The sequence below is a fragment of the Topomyia yanbarensis genome, chromosome 1 (genome assembly GCF_030247195.1).
Source record: "Topomyia yanbarensis strain Yona2022 chromosome 1, ASM3024719v1, whole genome shotgun sequence".
Taxonomy (NCBI): domain Eukaryota; kingdom Metazoa; phylum Arthropoda; class Insecta; order Diptera; family Culicidae; genus Topomyia; species Topomyia yanbarensis.
This window is the reverse complement of record NC_080670.1, coordinates 146683832-146701386: the sequence shown is the minus strand read 5'-3', so window position 1 is coordinate 146701386 and position 17555 is coordinate 146683832. Positions and strand designations below refer to the sequence as shown.

General features: G+C 33.7%; 1 protein-coding gene across 2 annotated transcripts in view; it reads left to right on the top strand.

The window, feature by feature from the left end:
- Positions 1-17555, top strand: part of LOC131676734 (uncharacterized) — a 216929-nt gene that overhangs the window by 192515 nt on the left and 6859 nt on the right. The gene's annotated exons all lie outside the window — the stretch shown is intronic.

The following is a 17555-nucleotide window of genomic DNA, read 5'->3' as shown; positions in this document are numbered from 1 at the left end:
TCTTGAAAGGTTGGATATAAGTAGTTTAGAGTGTATTGTTTACACTATATTTTTATCGCATTCAGTTTTTTGAAAATTGGAAAAAATGGTATCACCCGAAAAGCAACGTCGCGAATTGATTTTGCGCAAGCACCTGCATAATCCTCAACTCTCTCATTGGGACATCGGAAAACAACTCGAAATCGTGCAGTCAACGGGGAGTCGTGTGATTTTACATTATTACCAAACTCTAAGCATCGAACGGGAGGAGAAATGCGGTTAGAACGGATGTTCTATTAATGATCAGGATCAAATGCGTGTAGTGAAAGCGTTTAAGGGGAATCCCAATGCTTCGATTAGGGACTACGTACAAAGTGCAGAAGGCTCCAAATCGTGACGAACGGCAAAATACGGTGGGAAAGTTACGGATCCGGAAACTGTGCACCCAGATGCTGACGAGGCCTCATTGTTTCATCATGAATGATGAGACTTACTTCAAGGCGGACTTCCTGCAGCTTCCGAGGCTACTGTTCTTCATCACCCAGCACAAGTTTGTTGTTCGGAGAAGGTAAGGATGCAGGAACTTTCAACTTTACCCGACTGGAAAACAATCAATGTCCCAGAATTAATCGGGTTTTTTTTTTCCAGAGGTGTATTTTTACATTTTATCAACCACTTCTGGAAGCTCTGTCTGTTAAACAACATATAACTAACATTTCATCTTGGTTCAATACTTTGAACCTTGCGCTTGGTTACTTCATACCAAAGATATTGGTGCGATATATTATTATTATTGCTGGCAAAAGATATGATTATTGTTGTGATGATTGAGTTCGGTCCAGGTGATACTGGTTTCTTAGCACTTGCTGGGTCCCCCTGAAGTTTTAAAAATCAAGAACACCACCAAATGCGTCATATTGTTGTCTTCTCAAAAATCAATTTGGGCGAAAAGAATGCATTAGCATCTGCATGAGACATATTCGTGCGTAGAAACCAAATGCATTGCCACAGCGAACAATGACGGAATTATTACACAATCCAGTCGAAGCAAGGAAACATAAATTTCTCCTGACGGAAATAGTTTTATGGATACATGATCTCAGTTTCTTTCTATTCGTGTAACAATGAACTGAAGTGAAACCATAAATAGGGTTCAAATGATTTTTTTTTTCGATACCATCAGCTTTTGCTAAAAATATGAAAGCATCAAAATCGTTTCACGTGCCAACCATGTTTCGGTGCGAGAAGCATCCGTTATACACAAGAGGCAGCCTTTCAGAAACCACATATAAAGTGTATGTAGAGAACACACAACACACTAGGGTGGTTGAAATGGCGAATCGCATCAATGTAGAAAGTTACCTACTTGACCGATTCTTTTCAAATTTTTTCGGAGTTTCTGATTTACAGTGAGAAGTTTTACTTTCTAGAAAGTGGAACTTTGAAAACACTTTATCATTTATTGTGTTTACATTCGGAACGGAAAATCTCAAATTTTAGTCTACGTGGTTTATGAATGGTTCCTCACTATCCCCGAAAAGCATAGTTAGTTTTTTTTCCTTAACCCTTTCATGTTCAACTTTTTTCCAGTGCATGTAGGGTTTCAAAACTATTTTTCCTAGAAAACGGCGAGGTAAAGAAACACGAAAATCCTTTTTCATAAAAATAGGTGCTTCCCTCGCAGTGCTACAAGCTGCTCAATTTTTACCTTTCAATCTCAATACAATTCTCCTAGTATATTTACAATCGTTCAGTTGAGTGGAAAACGTAGCCAAAGACAGTCTAAATTAATAAGTTTTATTAGTTTTCAATAATATTGCAACCTTGATATATGAAAAATTAATTTTTCGTCGTCAATGTAAACTGCTCCTGGCAGCACTGCTTCATCGGAATACAATCAGATTAATTACAATAAATTCAGTTCTAGAGCTGATCCTTGTAACTGTTAATACTCAAATGAAAGGTAATAGCCATTTTTATGAGCAAATATTGCCTCAATCAAAAGTTATAGCTATTTGAAAAGGTTGTTGTCCACAAACAACATGGGCATGAATGGGTTAAAGAAACGATTTTCAAATTTTTTGCATGATTCTCGGAATTGTTCAAATGTTTTTCCAGTTTTTGCTAACCGATTTACCGTTCGAGCACTCAGATGAATGGCTGGCTCATTTTCTTCATTCTCTTTCGAAATCTACTTAAGATTGAACCAAGATTACAGTTAATAAGATTTTTTTATAAATTGGAAACGTAATTCTTAGTGAAGATCTTGGTCAGAATTGCCATATCGTTCTGATGAAAGATATAAAATAAAATAAACCAGAAGCCCACAGTGGAAAAAATAAGTCACAAACGGTCGACCGAAAATAAATGTCGCAAAAACTGAATATTCTTCGTAAAACCTGCTGAGTGTAAAAATGGAGCATGAGTATCTCTTAAAAAGTTTTTACTCAATAAAGTCGGCAACGATGAGCCGCGAGTATAAAATCGGTATAAGTACTTTGTAAGAACCGGATATTTTTGAACGGCTTTTATATTGTAAGTTTTTTAATTGACTTACATCGAAGAGTTTCAGTCCGAGTTTTACGCTTAAACTTTATATCTGATTTTCACATTCTAATATATTTTAAATCGGTTTCACAAAACATATTCTTACGACTTTTATTTTCAGTAGCTCAAATAATCGAAAGGCGCTGTTTCTTATAATGTGAAATACATTTTCCAATGCGTTTATGTTGCGTAACATTTGTGGAAAATTGTTGGCGATATTGTGTTTTTGAGGATACTAAGTAAATTTTCTTAATCTATTCCCGAACGATTATATTTATCGATAGTGCGTAAAAGAATCCATTTTTCGTGTATCTTGTCAATGCAGGAAGCATTTACTTTGGCCAATCGCCTGAAGAATTTTTGAAAATTGAATTTGAATATGGAGTACGCGCCGACGTCAGAATTTTGAGGAATTGAGACTGAAATATAATGGCAAGTGTTAATTAATATGCAGTTTCATTGAAGAGACATTTACAAAATTCCATAAGGACTTCTGAAGTAACTGGATTTCCAAAAGATTTCTTATTTTATGGCATACCGCCAACCCGAGGCTGGAGTAAGATTTTGGGCTTTTCGCATCGCATATTTATGTTTAAAATGAGGACAATGCATCAAAAACAGTCCACAGTGTTACCAACAGTCTGCTTTTTATGCAACGTGTTCAAAGTGGCAAAAATTAAATTCAACGCACTGCCAACTAGCCCCAGGCTCCCCTACTGTACAATTTGCATGGTGTAAATGAAAATCTGAGCAATTCAAAATTTCTGAAAGACCTCATGCTATCCCTCGTCAAACCACTACTTGTATAAAAAGTACTTCTACAGAATACTAGCGAAGTACTTTCTATCAATGAACATGAAAAGTGGGTTGTTTATTCCAGCATGCATAAAATTGTTAAAAGAATGCGATGTTAGTTTTGCCGAAAAGAACAAATCGGAAAACTAATTATTATTGCATAAAATGCACAATACCAAGCTTCGATGATCGGCGCATTGCTTACCTCAAAATTGCTTCTAGTATATATTTCTTTGATTCGAGACATATAATTTTTAAGAAAAGAATGTAGTTACATTAAGCAATTCACTTTTTATCAATTTCGAGCTGACATTTCTTTGGACTGAGCAAAATAATTTCTTTATTTGTTTAGTGTTTATTTGACTAACTAGGAAACTAACCCACGGGGCACTTAATATGCGTGGGGAATACGCATAGTCTTGTCTGTGTGAAAGGATTGACTGTTAAATCATGTATGACGGTGGAGAATTGACCATTCGCGAGAAGAATCGAAAGCCAGTTACCCATTTGCGGTAGTCATATCAGCACGAATATCATATGTTATATTTTCATATTCAGTGGCTTACTTTTAGTTCATTAGATCAATTAAATAATAGTTCTCATTGTATTGAATACTTTCATATGCTTTGAAGTAGTGTATGTACTATATTATTGATTGTCATTTTAACCATATTTGTTCATGAATACAAAAATATTCTAGCTTGATTATTGACGTAACAGATGATAAGTTAGTTTCTTTAAGTTCTTATTGTCTTCAATCTTGTTCCAGTAATTAGCGTGAAAATTAGCGTCATCGGTTGTATTTTCGATATACAAAGCCAGCTTATTTAATTCCGATGAAGTGGCAGCACTGGCGAATCGCCTGGACGTCCAATATTTTTCAAAGTTTTTCAGGGATATACAATATATTCAACAGGAAAACGAAGTCAATCGTTTAGTAGGTAGTTTTTCCTGTTGGGTTACGTATTAGTAGTTTGAAGTATTCCGAGAAAAGTGTGATTTTGCATAGAAATTTGTCGTCACAACTTTGCCATTGAAGTATGTGAAGCAAGACGCGAAAAAATACGCCCGTTCGTTCCGCTTAGCGCCTGCAGTGATAACAGTGATAATGATAACATAATCAGCACCTTATTCAGCTGTTCGCGGAGAAAGAAACCAATAAAAATTGCCATTTTATTTGCTATATGCCTATATACCAAAATAATGTATCGTGTAAAAAACACGATAAATAATACTTGTATTACGAAATCTTCAATTGCATAGGTAATAGCATATTTTTTTTAACAATTGTGACAAGTGACAAGTGTCTCTAACAATAAAGATAATCGCTTTTCATGATAATGTTTTGTTTTTGGAATGTCGTGCTTCGCAGGAATCAAGAAAGAAGGAATAATAAAATCGTTTACCTACCGTTTGATTCTATTAAACATAAGCAACAAGTTGCTGAAGTTGCTTTTTTCACAAACCGAGCCTTATCAAATTAATTCAATAAAAGATAAATCCATCATAAAATCTCAGCAGTCGGCTGCCCAGAGTAATAATTACATGGAAACACTTCTGAGAGTTGCATAAATCGTATCAGTTATGAAGGTGAATTCAGATTTGTGTAACTCTTTAACCTATTCTATTAACAAAAACTCCTTCTAACATTCCTTTCCTTCCCCGATGACTATAAGGACGTAGCCAGCGCCGTTATGGGCATTTCACAGACTAGAACTCTCAAAACGTGCACATTGAGAATGGATAGCTACTCCCAGACCCCATTTGTTCATCATGCTCATGCTCATTTTTCACTACGAATTTTATCAATCATATTTAGGCAATTTTGAGGTCAAAAATGTAATATAATATCAATTTTTGAATTAAATCCATACTCTTGAAGTTAAGCTTTTTGGAGCAAAGAAATGACTTATTCTTTGGTTGAAAAATATACCGAAAAATAAATTCAATATTACTATTGATTCTTTGAATTGCAGCACTTTAACAGACTGAAAACCCATCATGACGTAAACGAGCTACGTTTTTTGAATTTAGGTCCCAGAACACACATACAGACAAATGGTTAGCTATCGTGAAAATAAAGTCACAAATGTGAAAACAAGCGACTATACAGGAAGAAGTTTTTTGAAGTTGACGCGTATAAAAATGGGAACCATAAGAAAAATTCGTTAGTTTGTTTTCTGACGTTGTAAGTGTAGCAGCTGCTATGTTGCATATCACCTCGCATTCTTCGGTAGTAGTTAATAAATCCCATGACTGCCAGTTTCATGCATACACAGAAGATGCAACGATGATACACCACAGAAAAAGCAGAAAGCTCTTTCTTTCGGAGCTAAAACAATGGATTGACGATGAGGTAGTTTGGTTCGAGAGAACTCTCCAGAGCGCACCGTGGTGAATTTATCTTTGTGTTTCATCTGGAAAGCGGTAGTGCTAGTGCGATTGACGATTTGATAAACACTGGTTGTTTCGTTGAGTAAAGGAGACGGTGTTGGCTTATCGGATGCTGATATTATGATTTTCTGCTGATGATTTGATATGAGTTACTTCGTAAAACTGATTTACGAGCTAATAGAGCATTTTTACACTACCCGGGAAAAGTTAAAATACTCGATGCTCGAGGCAAACTGGGAAAAAGTTTTACATATCATCATGCTATAAACACAGTGAAATAAATATCCGTAAAACCAGACTAATTGTATAACAGATTGATGCATGACGGGATTTTTTCATCCACATTAGGCTTATTATATATGCGTCTAAATGACGCAAATATCGCGGCCCAACAAGTGAAAAGCTCCATTAAAAGTAAAGTGGTGGTACTGGACTCGTTATCGATTTTCATACGTGACATTTGCAGGGTTATTGCGAAAATTTCACTCTAAGAAATTTGCTTGGTTATGGTTTGAGATATTATTATTTAGGAAAAGGTGGTGGTAAAACGCATCGCCTAAGGATATATGATCATAACTATAGAACATTAATCAGAAGAATTTGATTAATGATACCTTTTAACCAATAGTTTCCCCTGTAATCACAATCATAACGCTTTGCAAAAATATGCAACGTCATTGTAAATTACATTTTGAAAAATGGGCAGGGCAAAATGCACTTGTGCATTGGTAAACTTCACCACAACAAGGGTCCATAATTCACTACAACAACGGGACAGAAAGATCGTTAGACAAACACTTCAAAGAAAAAAATATTTTGTAATATTACATTTAATTTCATGCACATATTTGGAACATGAAAAAAGATGTAATCATTCCGCAAATACACGTGCTTTTTTCAACGAATTTTGATGCAATTTAACACGTCGATTGAAAATTTCAGTTTCATTAACTGATAAATCAATGGATTAATATTTATTTTTATTCCAATATGGTTGGAAAATATATTACGTGTAATATCATACGAATAAAAGTGTAACATTATATGCTTTTTGATGCTTTAATTATGCGCATTGATTTTAATTGAATTTTCAATAAAATTTTCGATTCAAGCAATATTTGTTTACAACCATTCCGGTTTACATGTCATTTAAATTTCATTATTTTTTGTGTGATAATTTTGTTTTCTGTCGGGATTTCACGAAAGTGTAGGTTTAAATCGCCATAGGTTATGAAATTATTAGGTTTCCAAAACAATTTTTCTATTTCAGATTAAAAGGATGGGTAGATATTGTCAGAGACATAACCGACATACACTTTAGGCTTTTAACACGAATGCTGAAATTTTTATTAATTACTGAAATATTTCATTAAAATAAGTTATTTCGGTATTTCTAATGGAAATACCGAAACAATGGTACAAGTATATCCGATTTTCTGCTGTTGCTAAATGAATTGTTTCAATTTCATTAAATGCTATTTTCAGAGATACCATACGAGGATTGCAGTGTTTCCATTGGAAATAATGAAATAACTCGTATTAACAGTCTGAAATGTATTCTACTTAACTCCGGTTATGTCTCTGACATTATCCACCCACTTTTTTTATATTGCGCTCTTCGCACCAGACTGGACTCCGCACTTTCAAAGTGCGGGTGATCAAACTGCTACTGAAAATTGTGAGCTGTCAAAGCACTTGTATTTCAAGTGATAGATATGGTACTTTCAAAGACAGACCAGTCGAACGAACCAGTCTATGAGAAGAATTTAATAGAAAAATAGTAAGAGCGCAGTGCGGTTATAATCCAGTTTTTAGCGCCACAAGCAATAGGATGCTTCTATGAAAGGATAGAGCTGATCTAGAAATGCTTTGCCAAAGAAAACAAACCATCAGGATGTATACTCAGGGAGCAATCTGTCCAGCAAGCAATCTGTCCATCGAAAATAGTTTCAAGTTCCACCGCGCGCCGCTGCACAGTGGGACGGATTTAAAAAAAGCCGGACATTGATATTTGCGACGAAACTTATGGCACTTCGATGTCTTCGGAAAGGTTTCTTTATTTTTTAAGTAGTTTAATATAATGTTGAAAAATTTTTATTTAAGAGGGGATATACGCAGATAAAAAAATAACTTTGAAAGTTGTTGCCAAAATTTATAGTCATGTATGGAAAGTTTGTAGACGAAATGATTTTATGAAACTTTGTTGAAGTAGCAAAATAGCTACCTCTTAAGCGAAAAAAATAATGGATGAAATTGAAACACATGTCGGAATACCGTTAATGCTTATTAATTTCGCATAATAGTTTATTTTTCATGCTTCATAATACAAATAATTTATTGAAACGCTAGTCTATTTTACCCAACATTATTCCAAGGATCCCATTAGATCCCTATATGTATCAATAGAGTATTTCTTACTGAACAACAAAAAAATAAATTTAGCTGCTACTACCTGCTACTCTACCAACCATAGCCCCTTAAAGTTAGCCCAAAAAACCAAAAAACAGGCATACATCCTTAAAACGACGAGATAGCGAATTGGTCTATTCCGCAAAAAGGTGTGTTTTGAAAGCATCTATAACTTTCTAGAACATCAAAAAACTGTAAAAAAATCAAATAAAAAAGTTACAATAAAAAACACTTTTAAGGGAGTATTCCGACGTGTACTTCAATTCCATCTAATAACTGTTTTCGCTTAAGAGATAGCCATTTTGCTACTTCAACAAAGTTTCATAAAATCATTTCGTCTACAAACTTTCCATACATGACTATAAATTTTGGCAACAACTTGCAAATTTATTTTTTTATCTGCTTATATACCCCCTTTAATCAAAATTTTCCAACATTATTTTAAACTACTAAAAAATAAAGAAACCTTTCCGAAGACATCAAAGTGCCATAACCAATAGTTTCGTCGCAAATATCAATGTCCGGCTTTTTTTGATTCCGTCCCACTGTGCGCTGGTATTTCTACATTAGGTTTATTACAGTCTACCGGAGGTGATGAGGATGGTAGGTTCGAATCAAAGCAGTGAGTGGAAATTTTTTTCGCGAATTCCAGTTTCCATTACTCCACTTGTGTATTCTTCGATAAGCTCACGTTTACACTTTACACACTTTTCAAAATTAGTAAAATTTCAATATTCGCGAAGTTAATATAAGTGGGCAGAGTAATAAATAAGTCTTGAATTTGTATGTGCATTCAAGTGCGTACATTGTTGCACCGCCAGCATTTCAAGACATTTAATTTGCTTTAAATTTTTCCTCTGCTACCCTAGTGCACATGTTGTTGCAACCAATGGTAGGGGAGACTGTGGAGAGTTGAAACAGTTTTTTGTTTCTATTAGGGAAACTGGGGGTAAGACGGACATATTAAGCATATACTGAAATATAACATAGTAAGAGCATGTTTTTGTCAACATGTAATACTATATGTTGTAGCTCCATATGTTGGCTTTGGAGTGCACCCAAAACACGAACCGTATGATATACGTGCAAATAAGCATGATTCTAATGAGAATTTTGCATTGTAACTGGTATAATGTATATAAAGCGATATTGATCCGGGACAAAAATGCATGAAATGGTGATTACGCTGTAGAAACATACACAAACTTACAATTGGGAATGTATTCGAGAATTCAGCCATATCGGAGTATTAGTTTTAAAATGACCTGCACTAACACACATGTAAAGAACATCTTCACTTGTATACATGGGCGCTCTAAAAATACTAATACACGCTCAAGAACCTTTTTTCATTTCGCCTATCCATCGATTGCTTGCTGCATCTTACAGAGAGTAGCACACGGTAATTATCAAATTGATGGGGTACGTGTTATGTTTCTGGGATGATATGATAAATTTTCGGCGTTCTCTCAACCTTCAATATGCCAGCGGTATGGAAGTTCTAGCCGCTAAACAGTCTCATGCATTTTGTTAATGATGTTAATAATTGATAAATAATTAAGCGCACTATAGGCAGGAGAAAGTTTTCCATATGGGATCATTGGGCCAACAAGTTAATTGATCTTTTGTTCGATAAAAGCCTGTACACTAATCATTTCTGGTATTCACCATTGCGCAGTATTTTTAAAAGTCAGGTGATATCGTAACAATATTTTGCGTCAAAATCATTTAAGTGTAAGCCAACATAAACTATAAGTGCAGTGATGAATTGGTTTTGCATTTTTAATCAGAAGTGACAGCCCAAGTAGCAATTCTAGCTTTATAGCACACTACAATTGCATTCTAAGTTTTAAGAAGGTCTTCAAGAGTACCATAAAACTTGAATTGCTACTAGGAAGTTGCTCATATCAATTAATTGTATGTCCAGGGATGCCAAGTGCCTTTCCAAGAAGTCTGTAATAATTTTCGAAAAAATCTGGAATTGTCTGGATAGGATAAATTTATAGAAAAAGCTTGAGGATTGAATTTAAGGCTGTAAACTTTCAGCATCTTGGAATGCTGAAATTTCCAGCTGATGAAAACTCAACAAAATTTATTCGCCTTTAGCGAAAAAGACTTCGCTATTTTGTGTTTCCAGTTATTCTACAACATTTTATGTATAGAATACACCACTTTGTGGGGCAAAGATTCAGCCATCATGCAAAACCAACTAATACTTCTACATGCGAACAGACTACACTGTAGCGTCTGTTTCAACCAACTTATTTCATAGCAGATTGTCTTGCCCCACCAGTACACATATTTTTTAAACATTTGTACTTATTCACGCATAAATAAACTTACCTGTTATTTTCCACGAAGGTGTCACTTAAAAATTACTTTATCAAAATAAAGGAAAAAATCCGCGAAAGAATTGATTTTTTCATCGCTAAACCTTAAAATCGGAAACTTGAAAATTACATCCGCACGAAACTGCGCTACTGATTATCAATATTTGCTTAAATTGTACACGTTTAGCAGTATTCAAGGCCTACTAAGTGTTTCATAATTCAAGGTTACCCATAATGATAGGGTACACATACAATGCAATTGAAGTTTTAATGTTATATCCCTAAAATAACCATGTGTCCGTCTTACCCCGCCTGTCCGTCTTACCCACAGTTCCCCTATATAAATCTACAAAAAACTATCAATGTATGATTTTTTTAACTTTGAATTTCTAACATCTGTTTATATCTTCTCAAGTTACGTAAGATTAAATAGTATAAACGAATAAGCTACAAATATTGATTTTTGTAACAGTGTTTTTATGTCAACTCTCCTTCTACCGAGGTAAATTGAAACCAGCGACCAAGGAGAGTTGAAACAAGTAACCAATTATTTTAAACATTATCAAAACTTGTATTATGTATTAATTAAAATAGTCGATATAACCAGTGATACTATTCACGACCATAATTGATACGGGCTTAGGTGTACAGGACATTTGATACCCATATCGGTAGTATCCGGTTTATTTTGAAATATAGTCACTTCACTCAAAGTTTAAGAAACTGTCAGGAGTAAACAATAAGAACAAAGGCATAATCCATGGCTATCAATAATCTAGGACTGACAAACTAAGCTTGTCGATTACTGTTATTATGCTTGGAAAGAAGAATGATGATCATTACTAGTCCAGGAAGGTTTATTTCATTGTAACATTACCACAAGATCAGAATACTACCATCGAAGGGACATGAAACACGATGTTTCAACTCTCCTACTTTGAGAAGTAAAACTTGATCAACAATATACAATATATACATAGCAAAGGTGAAAAGAAACGCATACAATCCATGAATATGACCAATAAAACTACATAATTATGATATTGGTATAAACTAACACCACTTAATAACCTGGCTATACTAAGTTGAAAAATATTACAAAAGCATACTTTAGTATATTTTCGTTGCATGGCTACCATAAAAACTTAACCACTCATTTAGCATCATTGGCGTGTATTGGAGGAGTTGTGGGCATGATATAAATAAAACAAACGCTTTAATAGCAGATCCTTAACGGTACTGTTTCACTTGTAATGAGCATTGTTTCAACTATAATCTGTTTCAAATCACGTCAGTTTCCCCTACATAATCTCCAACGAAACCAGAAAACTAACAAAAGTCGGTAGTTTCGGAAGGATACTTGAAGCGAATCGCCCATAAAATACTTTAACACCTCACAAAGCGAAGCCTTTTCTCATATCTCGGGCCAGAGGATTTGTCCGGTTCAATCCTTTCAGTTTTGCACTATGCATCGATTCTCACATTTTGGTGCAATTCGCTGTATATAACTACAACAAAAGAATCGCAGCGCATAAAAAACGTTTGTATCACAGGAGTGTAGAAGCTGAGAAAGTCTGCAGATAAACGAAATTGTGAGGAAGCATTTATGTTTTATGGTAATAGCACGATCAAAAGAAATATACTCATCATTTGCTGCAAGAAGAAAAATAATAGAAGATACGATATGCTCCTCCGGTAGAGTGCAATGAAAATAAATCTTGGTTTAGCAAAAAGCAAAATATGATAATCACATACGCACACAGCATGAGATAGGGTATTGTACCTAGTGTAGCCGTAGAGCTTGTTGTCATCATCTATCTCGTGCGCATCTGTTGATTTCTGTTGTTAAAACGGATTGATTGAACATCCGAGTTTTTGGTGGGGGGTTGGAATTACGTACTTATATCAATAAGGTGACGATTCGTTTTCTGCGGTAGATTGCATCGAATAGAAGATTTGTTTATATTTATATAGATAATTTGGTGATATTTGTTCAATATATGTCATATAGAATAATAGTTATGTAATGCTGATACTTTATTCTGTGACAGCAATGCGCTCGTTAGCATAGTTTTAAAAAGTTAGCTAGAAGTAATTCAAAAAATGGCGCAGTCCGTTACCTAATAACGTTAGAACAGGTCCATTACCTTATGATTTTTCGTACTGCACGATGCTGTCAGGATCAGAAATAATGGCATCTCCTTGAACCTGTAGTGTCGCACCACAATCTCCGGAGGAAACAGCCGAGAAAATCGATGATTGTATGAGAATGTCTTGCTGTAGGTAGAGTGTCAACGATATTTCAGCGGAAAGGAAAACAAATAAAGCTAACATTCGAGACAAATAAAGCAAATATTTTTACGTATCATCAATCAATATATTTAAAAAACGTTGTTGGTATTCGCTTACATTAATCTTGGAAATTTCTACTCCGGATTTCATAATCGTGTACGGTTTTAAATCTAATAAAGTTGGTATTTGCTGAACAAAATGAAGCGGGATTATCGTCGTCAGATGACAGTCACGTGATAAAATATTCGATTGAGTTGAATTTGGGGGGCATAAATTTGTTCTTAGTTTGAAATATTCCATAAATAATTATATGTTAAGGGGGCGGGGTAAGGGTTTCAGCTAGTAAAAAAACGTTTTTTGCGATTTTTTTAGGACTTTGGATAAAGCGAATTTTGTGTGTTGTAATGTATCATTTCAATAATATTTTCTATTTTTTTTCATGCAAAAATATCCACAAGCGACTCGGCGATGAAGCTTTTTGTAGAACATCTGTGGAAAAACCATGATTTGCGGTGTTATCTACCATTCAAAAACTACTTAACCGATTTATTTCAAATTTCGCATACACATTCTATGTGAAAAAATACCTAACCCCTACGTTGAGTTTTTGAGATAATTTTCCGATTAAGGGGTTTTTTACTCATAAAAGGGCGGAATTTTTCGTGAAAGATAGCAATTTTTATTTCAAATGAATAAAAAAGCACCCTTAATTGAACAATTATCTTAAAAACTCAACGTAGGGGTTAGGTATTTTTCACATAGAATGCGTATGCAAAATTTGAAATAAATCGGTTAAGTAGTTTTTGAATGGCAGGTAACACCGCAAATCGTGTTTTTTACAGAAACGTTCCACAAAAAGAGTCATCACCAAGTCGCTGGTGGATATTTTTGCATGAAAAAATTACAGAATGTTATTAGCATGACACAGTTTTGGTCAATTCGCTTTGCCCAAAGTTCTAAAAAAATCACGAAAAAAGTGATCTTTTTCTTGCTGAAACTTTAAACCACGCCCCCCCCCCTAAGTTTTAGTATGGGCACTGGAGGAAAACCTTGAGCATAATTTAATCAAATATTATTATTAAAATTATAATGACAGAAAAGAATATACCATACAATTTTCTCAATTTAATGAAAAAACAAGATAAGCTCAAATAAGTAATTATTGATTTGTTTGTCTGGAATTAAGTGACTCGCATGGAGCCTTAGACATTTGAGAAGAGACAAGAAATTTCCAACGCTTCCAGAAATCTCATGTGACATTTCAACCAGAGATTCAACTTAGTGCAGGATTTGTTGGACCTAGGTTAGGAACCGGATACTTTGTGATATTGCGGAACTCCTCTCGGCATCGAGAAGATTGCAATTTTCATGGCGACAAGACTTCGATTCAAGTTTTTTCTACGATTTGTTTAATATTATATGAGTGATTCTCTGTTAGAACTCTGTAAAATGAATCAAATGAAGAGTTTTGAGAGAATTTAATCTGGGGTAATAGTCGACCTCGTTTATTGAAATGATTCAAGTTTTCTGATAATAATCATTTCAAGTTCAGTAAAGTGATCAGTTAACAAAAAATTGGAATGTATTAAATAATACCCATAATGTTTACATGTGTTATACAGAATCGTTTATGTTCAAAATTCGGTATAAACTGCACTCTCCACTATGCCCTGATATACATATTTTGAAATTATATTGGATGCACATAGGCTTCTACGATGTACCGATTTTACTGTGCTTGCCCTCAAAACATCAATTTACTAGAATACATTACGCGTAATTGCAAAATATTCTACGTTCTTCAAATCATTCAGTCTTTGAGTTTTAATCGTAAAATAAGTCGTGTTCGATATCCTACATAATTTTGAAATATGAACTCAAATAGATGTTCTAGTAGTGAAAATAAATTATTATTTTTATTATACTTGACGTGTGTGTGGGTATGTAGTGTCACTGGAATCATTTGGATAAACGAGGTGAAATATTACTCCAGATAAAATTTTCTCAAATTCTTCATTTTATTTGTTCTACAAAGTTCTAACAGAAAATCCCTAACATTTTATGAAATAAGCGCTAAAAATGGGCTTGAGATGGTTCGATAACTTAATCCAGAGAAACTCAAAAATACTCAATCTACAAAAAATTGAATTGAACTTTCACAATTTTCATTCGATTTAAACTGATAAGGGCTTATTTTCATCGGTTATTAGCAAACTATAAGTCTCACTAAAATATAATTTTTAAAACCGCTTTATTTTGCCCAAAATCTTGACCAAACACTCAATTTTCTTTAAAAAATGAGGAAAAAATTCAACAAACTCGTAAATAATGTCGCATCAAAACAAAATATTCGGACGAACGAAAATACATGCATTTACCTTTAATTTAACATAATAATATTTCATGTTGATGCGCTATAACCGAAGATATATGGATTTTACAAAACGTACTTTTTTCTTTAAAGGTGAAATCCACTTTTCATTCTAACTCGAAAACTTTTCTACTATAAATTGTACTATGTAATTATCATGTAATTATCTCAGCGATGGCTTAACCGATCTTAACAAATCTAGTTTCAAATGAAAGGCCAAACGTGACCATTAACAGCTATTATTTTTGTTTTTAGATATGCTATTTATTTACATTCTGCGATATGAGTCATTTTGTCAACACACGACATTTTTTAAGCAGTTAACTTGCACTTTAGTCACGCATATAATTAGAAATCCTATAAAAATATCTTTCTTACCAGCTATAGATTATCAAAATCCTTTCACGAGCGGCGAAGATATTAAACATTTTATATTTTTATTCCTCACCAATTTTCAATACCTAAAATGAGACCGTTACATAGAGAGAGTATTGCTTTACTGGTGTTTTAGAGGGAAAACTAAACCGATTTGGAATATCGAAGTATAAAAAACATTTACTTAATTCAAAGAACTCGATTCCGTAAACATTTCGTGAATTTACTCAATAAATGATTACCCAAAGACTTCAAAAAGAAAATTTATCCAGAGTTGGTGTATTTACGCGTTGGATTAAGCATTGCGTTTAGTCGTGGTAGATGTTCGGCGGTATATCAATACACAGATCATCAGGTAATCCTAGTAGTGAGGAAACAATAACAATAATTTTGACTCTACATACTTCATATTATACTCACCATGGCATCGGCACGCCTCCTTAACCCTAGAACCTTGCATTTGCATTTTCCACCCTAGAACGTTGCACTGGGGTACAAAGGTACCCCACGTTTGATCGCAATTTTCGCAGGTAAAAATGCAAAAATGAAATGTATGATGTGTCATTTTTTTCGTTTTTTAATTGCGAAAATAGCTGTATAAGTGAAAATACGGAATTTATTGAAGCAATGATTCATATTTGGTTTGAACAAAAAAGAGTGAAAAAATCGCGGTTTTTACTTTTTTCACAAAACTTTCCGAATTTTCAACCGATTTGAAAAAAAAAACAAATGATTCTAAAGATTGGCAGAATGGTCTAGAAACGGTTTAAAATGAAATTTCGATATTTTTGAAAAAGTGCAAATATTTGGAAGAGAGAAAATTTTAACATCGGGTTTTGGAAAATACCACGAAATGGGGTGGAAATTGAAATAAAAAAAATATTTCTGACCAGTAATACATTAGTAACACGCACCGTTATTGTTACAGCAGCTACTGTGCGCAAATTGAATTATGGTTAGGGTCCCAGGTCGATAAATGCCGAATTCTCGTCTTCACACGGCTCCAAAGAAGACGTGGGGTACATTTGTAACCCAGTGCAACGTTCTAGGGTTAATGGAGAAAAAATGGTTTTTTTCCTAAATTGTTCTCCACTATGGAGAAATATAGCATAGCATATCCTTTTCATGCATTTTATTCATATCATTCAATAAACTTATTTTATTCACTGTTTTCATTTTGTGCATTTTATTCATTTTTCCAGTTCATACATTTTATTCAGTTTGTTCATTTTAATAATCTGACTATTTTTTAGTCATTCTTTTTTCGTTTCATCCAAATTATTAAGTTGACGCAATTATTTTTTTCTATTCATTTAAAAACTTTTTAACATCGTTTAATTTTTCATTTGAATCATTTAATTCATTTTGTTTATTTTCTTATTTTTCATTCCATTTATATTTTCATTTTATTCATTTCATTCATCGTATTCATTTTATTACTTTTATTTATTGATTTCATTCATTTTATTAATTTTATTCATTTTATTTTTTCATTAATTTTATTCATTTTATTCGTATTATTCATTTTATTCATTTGATTGATTCTGTTTGTTCTATTTTTCTTAATTTTTTTATTTTTTATTAATTCTCTATCATTTATTCAGTTAATTCATAGTTTTATTCATGCAGGACTCAAAACTGTGTGTAAGAAATGTCTCATCCCATCTCTAGTTCGGTGCTTACTTCGCATGAGTTCGGCAAACTAATGAATGATCCAACAGTGAATCATGTCACTGCTATATGGATCAAGTCGGTTTTTTTACAGTGTTGTCAAATGCTCAACATTTCCTATTTAAAACAAAAACTGCATTTTTCTAGCTATACTTGAATTTTCATTTTAAATTTTTTTTATGTGTTTGTTCTTCTCAGATATTTTTACAAAGAAAAATATTTACAACTTGAGTCAATCCCAAAATACAGTAATTTGAACCGAAAAACTCAAAATTTGTCATCATGCTTTTCGCTATAACTCTGTAACCAAGCAGAATTTCTAAATACCGGAAACGCCACTTCGTAGCGATTTTTCAAACAAATAACGTGACAAGTAACGGCATATCTAACTC